The 13,956-nt window shown below is 48.4% G+C and overlaps 1 protein-coding gene across 5 annotated transcripts in view; it reads right to left on the reverse strand.

Annotated features, from left to right (window-relative positions):
• Positions 1 to 12,531, reverse strand: part of MSANTD3 (Myb/SANT DNA binding domain containing 3) — a 78,660-nt gene extending 66,129 nt beyond the window's left edge. For 2 of the 5 annotated variants that reach the window (XM_063922910.1, XM_063922907.1), the window contains exon 1: positions 12,171 to 12,531. The gene's annotated coding sequence lies outside the window, so the exon portion shown is untranslated. Of the gene's footprint in view, positions 1 to 11,822; positions 12,018 to 12,170 lie in introns of those variants that run through there. The other 3 variants (XM_063922911.1, XM_063922909.1, XM_063922908.1) reach the window with 2 other exon arrangements.
• Between the last annotated feature and the right edge of the window lie 1,425 nt (positions 12,532 to 13,956).

The raw sequence follows: 13,956 nt of genomic DNA on the forward strand, positions 1-13,956 counted from the left end.
GAAGCAGGTGCGCCAACCTTGTTGGCCGCATACAGGACAAACAGGGCTTCTGTTTTCCTCACTCTAGCTGTCCTAGCCACATAAATTTTTAAGGCCCTGACTACATCCAAGGACTTGGAGTCCTCCAAGTCACTCGTAGCCACAGGCACCACAATAGGTTGGTTCATATGAAATGAAGACACCACTTTCGGCAGAAATTGAGGACGAGTCCTCAATTTCGCTCTATCCACATGAAAAATCAAGCAGGGGCTCTTGTGAGACAAAGCCGCCAATTCTGACACACACCTTGCAGATGCCAAGGCCAATAACATGACCGCCTTCCAGGTGAGAAATTTCAATTCGACCGTTTGAAGGGGCTCAAACCAGTGAGATTTAAGGAACTGTAACACCACGTTAAGGTCCCAGGGTGCACTGGGGCACAAAAGGAGGCTGGATGTGCAGCACTCCCTTTACAAAAGTCTGGACTTCCGATAGAGAAGCCAATTCCTTCTGAAAGAATATAGATAGGCTCTATTAAAGTACAGATTTCGGCCCTAACTTCAGGCCCATATCCACTCCTGTCTGTAGGAAGTGGAGAAAACGGCCCAGATAGAAATCTTCCGTAGGAGCATTCTTGGTTTCACACCAAGCCGTCACCTCCTTCCTAGCCTTTATCAGAGTAGGGATGACCTCCTCCGGAATACCTTTCCCAGCTAGGATTCGGCGTTCAACCGCCATGCCGTCAAACGCAACCGCGGTAAGTCTTGGAACACGCAGGGCCCCTGCTGCAACAGGTTCTCCATGATGAGGAAGGGGCCAAAGATCTTCTGCAATCATTTCCTGAAGATCTGAGTACCAGGCCCTTCGAGGCCAGTCTGGAACAATGAGTATTGTCTGTACTCTTTTTTATCTTATGATCCTCAAAACTTTTGCGATGAGAGGAAGAGGAGGAAACACATAGACCGACTGAAACACCCACGGTGTCACCAGGGCGTCTACCGCTACTGCCTGAGGGTCCCTGGACCTGGCACAGTACCTCCGAAGCTTCTTGTTGAGGCGTGACGCCATCATGTCTATTTGAGGAATTCCCCAGAGACCTGTTATCTCTGCAAAGACTTCTTGATGAAGTCCCCACTCTCCTGGATGGAGATCGTGTCTGCTGAGGAAGTCTGCTTCCCAGTTGTCCACTCCCGGAATAAAGACAGCTGACAGAGCGCTTACGTGATTTTCCGCCCAGCGAAGAATCCTGGTGGCCTCCGCCATCGCGACTCTGCTCCTTGTCCCGCCTTGGCGGTTCACATGAGCCACTGCTGTGACATTGTCTGATTGAATCAGAACTGGTAGGTCGCGAAGAAGAGCCTCCGCTTGTCGTAGGCCGTTGTATATGGCTCTTAATTCCAGGACGCTGATGTGCAGACAAGCCTTCTGGCTTGACCACAGTCCCTGAAAGTTTCTTCCTTGTGTGACTGCTTCCCACCCTCGGAGGCTCGCGTCCGTAGTCACCAGAACCCAGTCCTGAATGCCGAACCTGCGACCCTCTAGAAGGCGAGCACTGTGCAGCCACCACAGGAGAGATACTCTGGCCCTGGGGGACAGTGTTATCGTCTGATGTATTTGTAGATGGGACCCTGACCACTTGTCCAGAAGGTCCCACTGAAAAGTCCTTGCATGAAACCTGCCGAAGGGGATGGCCTCGTAGGCTGCCACCATTTTTCCCAGAACTCGAGTGCATTGATGAACTGACACTCTTTTTGGCTTTAGCAGGTCTCTGACCATGGTCTGGAGATCCTGGGCGGGAGAAAAACCTTCTTTCATTCCATGACCAGAATCATGCCTAGGAACAATAGTCGTTGGAACCAATTGAGACTTTGGCAGATTTAGAATCCAACCGTGCTGTTGGAGCACTCTCAGGGAGAGCGCCACGTTCTTCAGCAACTGATCTCTTGATCTCACCTTTATCAGGAGATCGTCCAAGTATGGGATAATTGTGACTCCTTGTTTGCGCAGGAGCACCATCATCTCCGCCATCACCTTGGTGAAAATCCTCGGGGCCGTGGAAAGCCCAAACGGCAACGTCTGAAACTGGTAATGACAGTCCTGTACAGCGAATCTCAGGTACTCCTGATGAGAGGGATGTATGGGGACATGAAGGTAAGCATCCTTTATGTCTAGCGACACCATAAAATCCCCCCCTTCTAGGCTGGATATTAGAGCTCGGAGCGATTTCCATTTTGAATTTGAATTTTTTCATGTACAGGTTCAGGGATTTTAGATTCAAAATGGGTCTGACCGAACCATCCGGCTTCGGAACCACAAACAGGGTCGAATAATACCCTTTTCCCTATTGGGCCAGGGGGACCTTGACAATCACTTGCTGCTGGTACTGCGTTTGGATTGCAGCTAACACTACTTCCCTCCCTTGGGGAGAAGCTGGTAAGGCCGACTTGAAAAATCGGCGAGGGGGCACCTCTTCGAAATCCGTCCTGTAGCCTTGGGAAATAATTTCCATTGCCCAAGGATCCACGTCTGACCGAACCCAGACATGGCTGAATAATCGAAGACGTGCCCCCACCGGTGCGGACTCCCTTAGGGGAGCCCCAGCGTCACGCGGTGGATTTTGCAGAAGCCGGGGAGGACTTCTGCTCCTGGGAACTAGTCGAAGCAGGTGTTCTTTTTCCTCTGCCCTTACCTCTGGCAAGGAAGGAGGAGCCCCGACCTCTTCTGGGCTTATGCGACCGAAAGTACTGCATCTGATACTGTGGAGTTTTCTTTTGCTGTTGGGGAACAAAAGGTAGATTTACCCGCGGTAGCTGTGGAAACCAGATCTGCGAGCCCCTCCCCAAACAACACTTCACCCTTGTAAGGTAAAACCTCCATATGCTTTTTCGAGTCCGCATCACCTGTCCATTGACGGGTCCATAAGGCTCGTCTCGCAGAAATAGCCATGGCATTGGCTCTGGAACCCAGCAGTCCAATGTCTCTCTGAGCATCTCTCATATATAAGACTGCGTCCTTAATATGGGCTAATGTTAATAAAATGGTATCCCTGTCTAGGGTATCAAGGTCAGCTGACAAGGTATCTGTCCAAGCTGCAACTGCGCTACATACCCTTGCCGACGCAATTGCCGGCCTGAGCAAAGCACCAGTATGTGTATACATAGACTTTAAAGTAGTCTCCTGCCTGCGGTCCGCAGGATCTTTGAGGGATGCCGTGTCTGGAGACGGCAGCGCCACCTTTTTGGACAGGCGTGTTAAAGCCTTGTCCACTGTGGGAGAGGACTCCCAACGTACCCTGTCCTGCGTAGGGAAAAGATACGCCATAAGAATCCTTTTGGGAATCTGCAGTTTCTTATCTGGAGTTTCCCAAGCTTTTTCAAATAACTCGTTAAGTTCATGAGATGGGGGAAAGGTTACTACTTGCTTCTTCCCCTTAAACCTTGTGTCGGGAACAGAGGGTTCATCAGTGATATGTAAAACATCTTTTATTGCGATAATCATACACTGAATACTTTTTGTCACCCTAGGGTGCAATCTAGCTTCATCGTAGTCGACACTGGAGTCAGACTCCGTGTCGGTATCTGTGTCCACTATTTGTGACAAGGGACGTTTCTGAGACCCTGAAGGGGCCTGTGAGTCGGTCCAATCCGTGGATTGACCCCCTGTTGTCTCCCTGGACTCTGCTTTGTCCAGTCTCTTATGTAGTGATGCCACACTTGCATTTAACATATGCCACATATCCATCCGCTCTTGAGTCGGCACCACCGACGGGGACTCACCACTCATCTGCTCCACCTCCTCCTTGGAAGAGCCTTCCGCTTCAAACATGCCGACACACACGTACCGACACCCCACACACACCGGGATATAGCTATAAGGGGACAATTCCCTAATAAGGCCCTTTGGAGAGACAGAGAGAGAGTATGCCAGCACACACCCAGCGCTCACTGACACTGGAGAAATACCAGACAGCGCTTTTTGATATAATATAACTCACTGCACCAAGAATTGTGCCCCCCCTCCTCTTTTTAAGCCCTCTGTCCTGAATTCAGCAGGGGAGAGTCCGGGGAGCCAGCGTCTCTGCAGCTTCTGTGGAGAAAATGGCGCTGGTTAGTGCTAAGGAACAAGCTCCGCCCCCTCCAGCGGCGGGCTTCGGTCCCGCTAGAAATTACAAAAAATGGCGGGGGTTCACATATTTACTGCCTCTGCAGCCTAATATCTCCCAATATGCTAGTTCTGAGGTTTATTGCTGCCCAGGGCGCCACTCCTGCGCCCTGCACCCATCTGTGCCTCTGTGTGTGTGTGTGTCCCGGGAGCAATGGCGCGCAGCGTTACCGCTGCGCGCTTACCTCTGTGAAGATCAGAAGTCTTCTTTCTTCTCATACTCACCCGGTTTCTATCTTTCCGGCTCTGCGAGGAGGACAGCGGTGCGGCTCCGGGATGAACGGCAGGGTGAGACCTGCGTTCAGACTGCCTCTGAAGCTAATGGTGTTCAGTAGCCTAAGAAGCAGAGCCTATCAGTTAAGTAGGTCTGCTTCTCTCTCCTCAGTCCCACGATGCAGGGAGCCTGTTGCCAGCAGTGCTCCCTGAAAATAAAAAACCTAACAAAATTATTTAAACAGAGAAACTCAGGAGAGTTCCCTGTAATGCACCCTATCTCCTCTGGGCACAAGATCTAACTGAGGTCTGGAGGAGGGGCATAGAGGGAGGAGCCAGTGCACACCCATACTAAAAGTACTTTATAGGTGCCCATGTCTCCTGCGGAGCCCGTCTATACCCCATGGTCCTTACGGAGTCCCCAGCATCCTCTAGGACGTAAGAGAAATAGCTTTTAAAGTAGCCGCCTGCTTACGATCAGCCGGCTCCTTAAGAGTCGTCGACTGAGCCGCAGGGAGCGCTACCTGTTTTGACAAGCGTGCTAGGGCTTTGTCTACTGTGGGTGGTATTTCCCACTTATCCCTATCCGCTGCGGGAAAGGGGTATGCCACCTTGATCCTATTAGGAATGAGAAATTTCTTATCAGGTGTATTCCAAATGCCATCAAAAAGGTCATTTAGTTCAAAACAAGGAGGAAAAGAAACAGAGCGTCTCTTTTCTTTGTAAATAAGGACCCTCGTTTCTGGTGTAAAGGGGTCCTCGTCAATACGTAATATGTCTTTGACAGCCACAATCATATATTGAATACTCTTAGCCAATTTAGGATCTAATCTAGAATCAGCATAATCGGCACCGGTATCAGAGTCCGTGTCGGTATCGGTGTCATCTAATTGGTCAACACCACGTTTTAGTGACCCTTGTAATAAAGCGTCATCTACTGATCTCTTCCAAATCTGCAGTTGAGAGTCAGATTCAGTAAACTTTTGATTTAATAGAGTAACATTAGCATTTAAAGCAGTTAACCAATCAGCAGTCGGCGGTGCCGACAGGATCCCCAAAACATTTGGTGTCCCCAATAAATTATCCCCCTGAGAGGAAAATTCTGCCTCAGACATGTTGTCTCCCTAACAGCACCCAAAAGAAAGCCTGTGAGGGAACAAAAGGAAAGGAGCCAGCTCACACCCCAGCGCCAAAGTGCAGGTCTGAAAAACACCCTCAAGTGTCACAGAGCTGCAGCGCTATAATATGTTTATAAATAATCTGACCCCCCTCGTTTTATAGCCCCTGGTACTTGCTGCTGTGAGGAAGGACCAGCGCTGCTGCTTGGAGGAAGAAATGGCGCCGAGTGAGCCTGGAGGAAGAAGCCCCGCCCTTAACATGGCGCGCTTCTTCACGCTTATTTTTACATGTTTATTCTGGCAGGGGTAGATATGCCAGCCTTATTTATGAGGTATTTTTAGCTCCCCGGGCCCCCCCCCCCCCAACACCCTGCACCCAGCGGTGTGTACAGTCCGGGAGCCTGGCGCGCACTGAGCAAATCATGCTGCGCGGTACCTCTATATGCCGTTTTTGTTGAAGAGAAGATGTATTTTCCTCACATACTCACCTGTCTTCTGGCTTGAAGAGGGGGGACGGCCGAGCATCCAGGAGAGCCCGGCGTTCATCTCCCCTCAGGAGCTGAAGGCATCCTGTCAGCAGCAGCAGAGCCCTGAAACTTATTAGAAGTGGGTCTAGACTGCTCTCCCCTCTTTCCCACAAAGCAGGGAGTCTGTAGCCAGCAGATCTCCCCAAAATAAAAAAACCTAACATTAAGTCTTTTCAGAGAAACTCTAAGTGCTCCCCCGAGTGCCTACATCTCGCAGGGCACATTTTCTAAACTGAGTCTGGGGAGGGATATAGAGGGAGGAGCCAGGTCACGCCCCCTTTGAAAGTCTTAAAGTGCCCATGTCTCCTGTGGATCCGTCTATATCCCATGGATCTTTTGGTGTCCCCAACATCCTCAAGGACGTAATAGAAACATGGCTTCAAAGTCCTGCCTACAATCACTAGAGGACGACTGCTTCATTCATTTTAATGTAAACTTTTTTTTTAACTAAAATACTGTTAAATAATACCTCAATTACATCTTCAATTATTCAAGAGAGTATGGTAACATTGGGACATTCGTGAAATTTATTTCCATATAAAAGGGATTATAGAGATTTTACTGTGAAAGTATAGGCTATCCCACCTCATCAAAGGACAGTGGAAGAATTAAATTACTGTCATTGCTCAGGGTGCTGCCGCTATGGAAACCAAGGGGGGAATTCAACTTCCAGCACCATGTTCACCCAGCCGAAATTCCAAATCACCCAATGCACTTTACGATAGTGAGATCTTGTTCAAGTGTTCGCTATACCATAGGGTAGCTACTAGCAAGCACTTTTGAGCAAAAAGGTTGCGAATTGGCCGTACAAAGGGTGTGAAATGTGATGCCATTGCTAGCGTTTAAACGAAGCAGCAAATGGCAATTCGCCCCCTTCACCCACAATTGAATTCCCCCAAAGGTGAAGGTTCCCGGCAATGCCAGTCCGCCTCAGAGTTTCCATTTAGTTCTTCTGAACTTGTTAGGGAGACCATGCACAGATGACAGTTGTGGAACCTTGTTCTGAGCATGTGCAGGGCAAGCGCATGAGAGAAGCTTGACTGCATGTGATCAGAAGATCAAAACAGGGGGCACAGCATCACCTCCTACTACACAAAAAAAATAAAAATAATGCTACACCAGTGTCAAATGCAGGATTTCTAGAGGGGTGTTTCCAAATACAGTCTACAATCTCCCACTCTGTGGAACACTGGAGCAAGTGTGGGAGTCTAGGGGAGCGGTAGAAGATCCTAGTAACGACCCTGGACATTAATGTAAACATTGGTCTTTTTATACACTGGATACTGTATGAAACACATTATTAATATTTAACACTATAGATGGTCTTTAGTATAGGCTGTATCAAACATTTAAATAATATAAATAAGCGGTCAGGAAAAGGTTAAAACATACTATAATAAATACATAAACATAATAGAACCAGTACTGCACTTGCTAAGCACACATTCTCCCACCTCATGGTAAGGCTCCTGTCTCTTCCTAGTAGCTACTCTAGTCCAGTGCACTGACTGAGGACTCAGATCCACACACATGGCAAACTTGGTAGAAGCAGATGCTACCACTCGGCATGTGCAGCAGCTCTGCTCTGTTCCTTAAACTGCATGATGTGGTGGCAGCTCTAGTAATCGCATTACATACCATTGCTATTGTTGTCATTATTGTAACCATTTGCCTATGTATAGGGCACAACTTTGCCATTTTCCACCAATGTCTAAATTCTCTTTCATACAAAAATACAAACTTTTGCAACTATCTTATTACATAGAATGTAATTTGCAATTAGGACATTGGGGGTGATTCAGATCTGATCGTAGATGTGCTAAATTTAGCACATATACGATCAGCTTTCCTGACATGTGGGGGGACGCCCACATGTCAGGCTAGTCCGCCCCGCATGTCAGGCCCTGCCCCTTCGCACAAGTACAAAAGCAACGCACAGCAGCAATGCTTTTGTACTGGAAGAGTAGCTCCCTGCCAGCGCAGCTCCTGCTCCGCATTCCCAACGGTCCGGCCACGCCTGCGTGGCCTAGACCGCGCCCCCTATACGGCCGGCCTGCCCCCTCACACCCAGCGACCGCCTCTGCCTGATTGCAGGGCTGAGACAGCCTTCGGCTGTTTGGTATGCGCTGGCACACTGCGGTGCATGCGTAGTTCAGACCTGATCGCTGTGCGAAAACGCACAGCAGCAATCAGGTCTGAATTAGCCCCACTTTTTTTTGCAGGTTCGTGACTGAGCCTCACTGTAGTTGTTTCTGCAACTCTAACAAAGAAAAAAAATAACATACAGCTGGTTGACAATGTATTAACTTGAAGTAAAATAAATATCACCCAGTCAAGTGGTAACATGAACTATGAGGACGACAAGCAACTTGTGCATGTATGTGTTTCAAGTGCAGTGTCAGATTCCTCAGAGATTTTTTTCACAAATGTGAAAAACTCCTTCAAAATGCCAGGGAAATAACTTACAGGGACAGCGCTTATAGCTACCACTGTCCTTGCAAGTTACTAATACCCCTTTTACACTCGCAGCTTCGGGTCATTCCCGGGAATGTGTTCCGGTATATTTGCCGGGACACATTCCCGGGAATGACCCTCTTACATTCGCGGCCCGACCCGGCATATTGCTGGGTCGGTGACGTCACCGCTGACTCTAGCGGAGGCGGTGCTTGGAGATAATCTTCTCCAAGCACCGCCTCCTCCTATGCAGAGAACGGGTGCCGGGTCGCCTTGACCCGGTATACCCGTTTACACTGCACAGCTTCCCAGGACGGTCCCGGATTCAACCCAGGTCGAGACCTGGGTTGAAATCCCAGGATATTCGTCCCGAGGAAATTGTCCCTGTACCCTTTCACACTGACAAAAATCCCGGGATGATGCACGTTCACGTGCAAAATCCTGGGATAAAATTGTCAGTGTAAAAGGGGTATTAGTACACTGCAAGGATATTTTCATAAAAAAATAATTAAAAATAACTGCCATGAAATGGATTGTTAATGGCAGTGTCAAGATAAGACTCTCCCCAGTCTCCAAACCTTCAAGCAATATCAAATTTCCTGAAAACTCCCCTCTTCAGACTAGCTTATCACAGTCCAGAACCGCTCATTCAACCTTCATAAACCTTCCTATCCAGTTACAGCCCCTCTGCATAGTCCACACACATCCTCAAATATTTTGTCTTTCGTCACTTTCCCATCCTCCCAGGCCAACATCACTGTGTAACCATATCATACAGCCCACCATGAACCTTTGTAATCATGTACAAAGAGTTATGGGCCCTACACACTGCGCGATTTTAGTGAAAGATATGAACGATCTCGTTCATTAGTGAACGAGATACTGTTCATATCGTTCAGTGTGGAGGCACCAGCGATGAACGATGCGCAGCCCCACGCTCGTTCATCGCTGGTGCCATGTCGCATGTGCATGCAGGCCAATATGGACGATCTCGTCCATATTTGCCTGCACTTCTATGGAGCCGGGTGGAGTGAAGAAACTTCACTCCCACTGTCACTGCCCCCCGCCGCCGGGTCGCCCGTATCCACCGTCGGGCAGCTCAGCAGCAGATCGGTATGTGTGTAGGGCCCATTAGATTTGGGTGGGGTGTGTTCAAACTGAAATCTAAATTGCAGTGTAAAAATAAAGCAGCCAGTATGTATTTACCCTGCACAGAAACAAAATAACCCACCCAAATCTAATTCTCTCTGTACATGTTATATCTGCCTCCCCTGCAGTGCACATGGTTTTGCCCATTAGCTAACAAATTTACTGCTGCGAACAGATCTGAATTAGGCCCAATAATGCAATAAATAGCACCTATCCTTATAGAGTGTAAGCTTTAGGGAGGAGGTAGCCATGTCAGTATTGCGGAGGGGGGCACGGCACTGCATATGGGGGCGTGTCAGTGGGTGTAATGATGCAAAGGGGCGGGGCAGGGGCGTAATGACAAAAACACGTTATTTTAGTCACACCCCCACTACACAATGCCGGGATTACCTGCATTGCTGGCACAAGGGGGCGGAGCCATGGTGACGTGATTCCATGCGAATCACATTATCGGCTTCTTCGGCGTGGGGGGAAAGCTATGTGTGGGTGCGGCGGTTGTTCGCAATCCTGGAGACTTGTATACTCCTCCATGGTGGGGGCGGGAGTGCCCCCCAACTTTCGTGAGCCTCCCGGCCAATCTGGGAGAGTAGGCAAGTATGGGCTACGGGGAGTTAAGGGGAAAATGGGGGGAAGCTAACTATACTTACCTCCCCCCGTTGGGAATCTCACTGTCTGGATGCCGCGGTCTGCATTCTGACTGCCGGCATATTGAACCTAACACCCCCCATAGAAACGTCTTAGTAAATGTTATACCCCAGTGTAGTGTCCTGGCTTAGTTTATGAACCATAGTAGTGCCCTAGTTCACATTGTAGAGTTGCAATATACATTATTGAGCATTATTAGCGCAGGTTTTAAAGGATGTCAATACTTGCATACAGATGGTATAATCAAACTCACTGAAGTAATAATTATGTCACCTGTGCTTTAGCATGGATATCTTTGAAACCTGGACTGTTATGCTGTGTACACACTTGTAGATATATTTGCTAATCAACTGATCTGAAGATATATCTACAGAGGGACCGGGCAGTGTGTTGTTCATACACACTGCCCGATCCGCCGGGACTAACGTCACGAACTGGGCAGGCATTTACATGTGCCCGCCCAGTTGTACTGTCAATCACCCCGGCACCTGCAGCAAGTGTAAGACCGCCCGTACACACCGCACGATTCGCCAATATATCGTTAGATACACTGGCCGTCGGTTGTGCCGCAGTGCCAACGTGATAGGTCTGTGAACGACGGCGTTCACACAGACATAACGCTCATACACACTGGCCAACGGACCTGCGATATATCAGCCATTCAATAGAACGGCTGATATATTGACCAGTGTGTATTCATCTTAAGAGTGCCTTGAGGACCGCATTTGGGAACCCTTGCACTATGGAATATATTGTCCCTTTAGCTGTATCTGTGTATGGGTTTAAAGAAGATAGGTCATCTGATCGTCCCTGCCGCACAGCCGCTGACGATATATAATTCAACATGCTAACCAGCCGTAGGAGCTGCCAACAGAGACATCTTCACAACTGGGCAGGCAAATGTAAATGAATCGGCTGCTCGGTCGGCGCGTCAGGCTGTCTGCAGATAAATCTTTCAGGTGTGTTCCCAGCAAAAGTCTTTGGTAGCCATAGCATTGGCACCTCCTGGGTCCACTATAACTACACCCATGGCAGCACCCAATACTTTGAGGCATGGAAGAAAATTTAAACAACTCCCAGTATGCACATTTATATTAACAATTGTACACTCAGAAGAATTTCAACTAGATGACCCCTCATTTTAGCCCTTAAAAACCGCTAGTGTTTAACTGGTATTTTATTTGCATTAGGAAACAGAAGTTCAAACATTTGTGATCGTGAAACCACACGTCAACTGCATGTAGTAGGTCATTTGAGATTTTACTACACTGCCTTCAATGCATGTATAGCTTGCATAAAAAAAGCTTGTTAACTTTGACACCTTAAAGCACCTGCACAATTAGCTGGTAAATAGAAAGTAAAATAATAATATACATACAGTAAAACCTTATTGGTAAATATTGGATAATTAATAAACCAAAATAAAAACAGTTTCACCAAGTGTTCACAAAACAAAAGCAGCAAAAATATGCCTGTCTGATATGGATTAGGTTTCCATGACAATCACAGCCATACACTAACATGTACACAAATAAAACTAGAAATGAATCAGCAGACTCGCTGTGATTGCCATTACCTGGAAATAACCTGCATGTGCTCAGTATGGCTGACACCGCCAGCACAGTAACCCCAGCCTTCTCCATACTGACTGCACTTAGGCAAATTATTTGAACACCCCAAACTAATTTACAGGACATCGTCACCCCCTTCCCCCTCCTCATAGGAACTGTAATCACATGCCTATAAATGAATGGATTGGGAGGAGGGGGCAATATCATGCCCAAATAAAATTGGATAAAAAGAAAAGAGGGAGAGTGGGAGGGGAATGCCCGGGAGGGGGCGGGGGGAAGGGGCAGCAGCATCAGTAAACAATTCATTAGGAAACATGTATATGCAGCACACACACGGACAGTATTATTCCTACCAAGCATTAGGGCCAGCCTGAGAGCTTCCACCGCCTCCCGGGAGCGTACGCCTGCACTCGGATGGAGGCAGTCAGGACAAGCTACCTGGACAAAGAGACAGAGCTGCACCCAGTGGTGATGTGCTCCAGCCAGAGGCTGCTGTATGCTGTGTAGCTGCTCTTCCCGGCGCCGCTGCTTCCTTCTCCTAGATAGATCCCTTTACTCTCTTTGTTTATATTATTTTTGCTAATGTACTTCTGAGAACAAAGGACACCCGTCGTAGCCCTTCCTCCACTGCCAGATCATAGCCCTGCCATTTGAGGCTCTTCAACCTGAGTGCATGCAAAAGGCCTTCCTCCCAAAGCTGCCAGCAGCCGGCAACGTGTAAGAGCTGGACCGGACAAGCTGGAGGGGATGTACTGCTGCTGCATCTGACAGTATCCATACCATACCAAAGCCATAAGCATTAAGGCACGGGTACCATTGCACCACAATGTACTTTACAAGGGTCTGGGACTCAAGTTCGACACCAATTGGTCGACACCATAAATCGGTCCACATGGACAAAAGGTCGACATGAAAAAAGGTTGACGGTTTTTTTAATGTTTTTTTGGTGTCGTTTTCTTCGTAATGTGGCCGGGAACCCCAATTAGTGCACCGTGTCCCCACGCATGGCTTGCTTCGCTCGCCATGTTTCGGGCAAGGTGCCTCACTACACTTGGCACAGGTTACCGTTCCCAATTGTAGTCCACGTAGATCGTAAAGTATGAAAAAGTTCAAAAAATGAAAGAAAAAAAAAGTGACAAGCTCATGTCGACCTTTCTCCATGTCGACCTTTGTTCATGTTGACCTTTTGTCCGCGTTGACCAATAGTTGTCGACCTGGAGTCCGGATACTGTTTACAAACTGCTGGGTTGAAGTATGGAGTATCTATTTTATTTTCAGAAGAACATGGCTCTATTTTTTAATCTATCATACAATATATATAGAAAGACAGAGAGAATTTGTATATATAGATTGTACGATTTGTCGCGTGCTGCACAGGGGGACACAAGTGTCTGATCTAGTGGGCGGTGCGGGTGCGATCACTAGTGCCGTAACTAGGCATTTTAGCGCTGTGTGCAAGAAACGTCAGTGGCGACCCCCCCCCCCATGTAAGATAGGGGCAGTGCGCGCCGTAGGCGCGCGCAAAATTTATAGGGGCGTGGCTTTACGGGGAAGGGGCGTGGCCACAAAATAATAGCAATTCATACTACGGTGCACAGTAGTCTACATTATTCAAATTACGCTGCACAGTAGCGCCACTACACCAGGTAGAGCCCCTTTTATACATTACAGCAGACAGTCCCCCTTTTTACACATTGCGGCAGCCAGGCCCCCTTTTTACACATTGCGGCAGCCAGGCCCCCTTTTTACACATTGCGGCAGCCAGGCCCCCTTTTTACACATTGCGGCAGCCAGTCCCCCTTTTTACACATTGCGGCAGCCAGGCCCCCTCTTTACACATTGCGGCAGCCAGTCCCCCTTTTTACACATTGCGGCAGCCAGGCCCCCTTTTTACACATTGCGGCAGCCAGGCCCCCTTTTTACACATTGCGGCAGCCAGGCCCCCTTTTTACACATTGCGGCAGCCAGTCCCCCTTTTTACACATTGCGGCAGCCAGGCCCCCTCTTTACACATTGCGGCAGCCAGGACCCCTTTTTACACATTGCGGCAGCCATTCCCCCTTTTTACACATTATGGCAGCCAGTCCCCCTTTTTACACATTGCGGCAGCTAGGACCCCTTTTTACACATTGCGGCAGC

This window comes from Pseudophryne corroboree, chromosome 5 (assembly GCF_028390025.1).
Source record: "Pseudophryne corroboree isolate aPseCor3 chromosome 5, aPseCor3.hap2, whole genome shotgun sequence".
NCBI lineage: Eukaryota > Metazoa > Chordata > Amphibia > Anura > Myobatrachidae > Pseudophryne > Pseudophryne corroboree.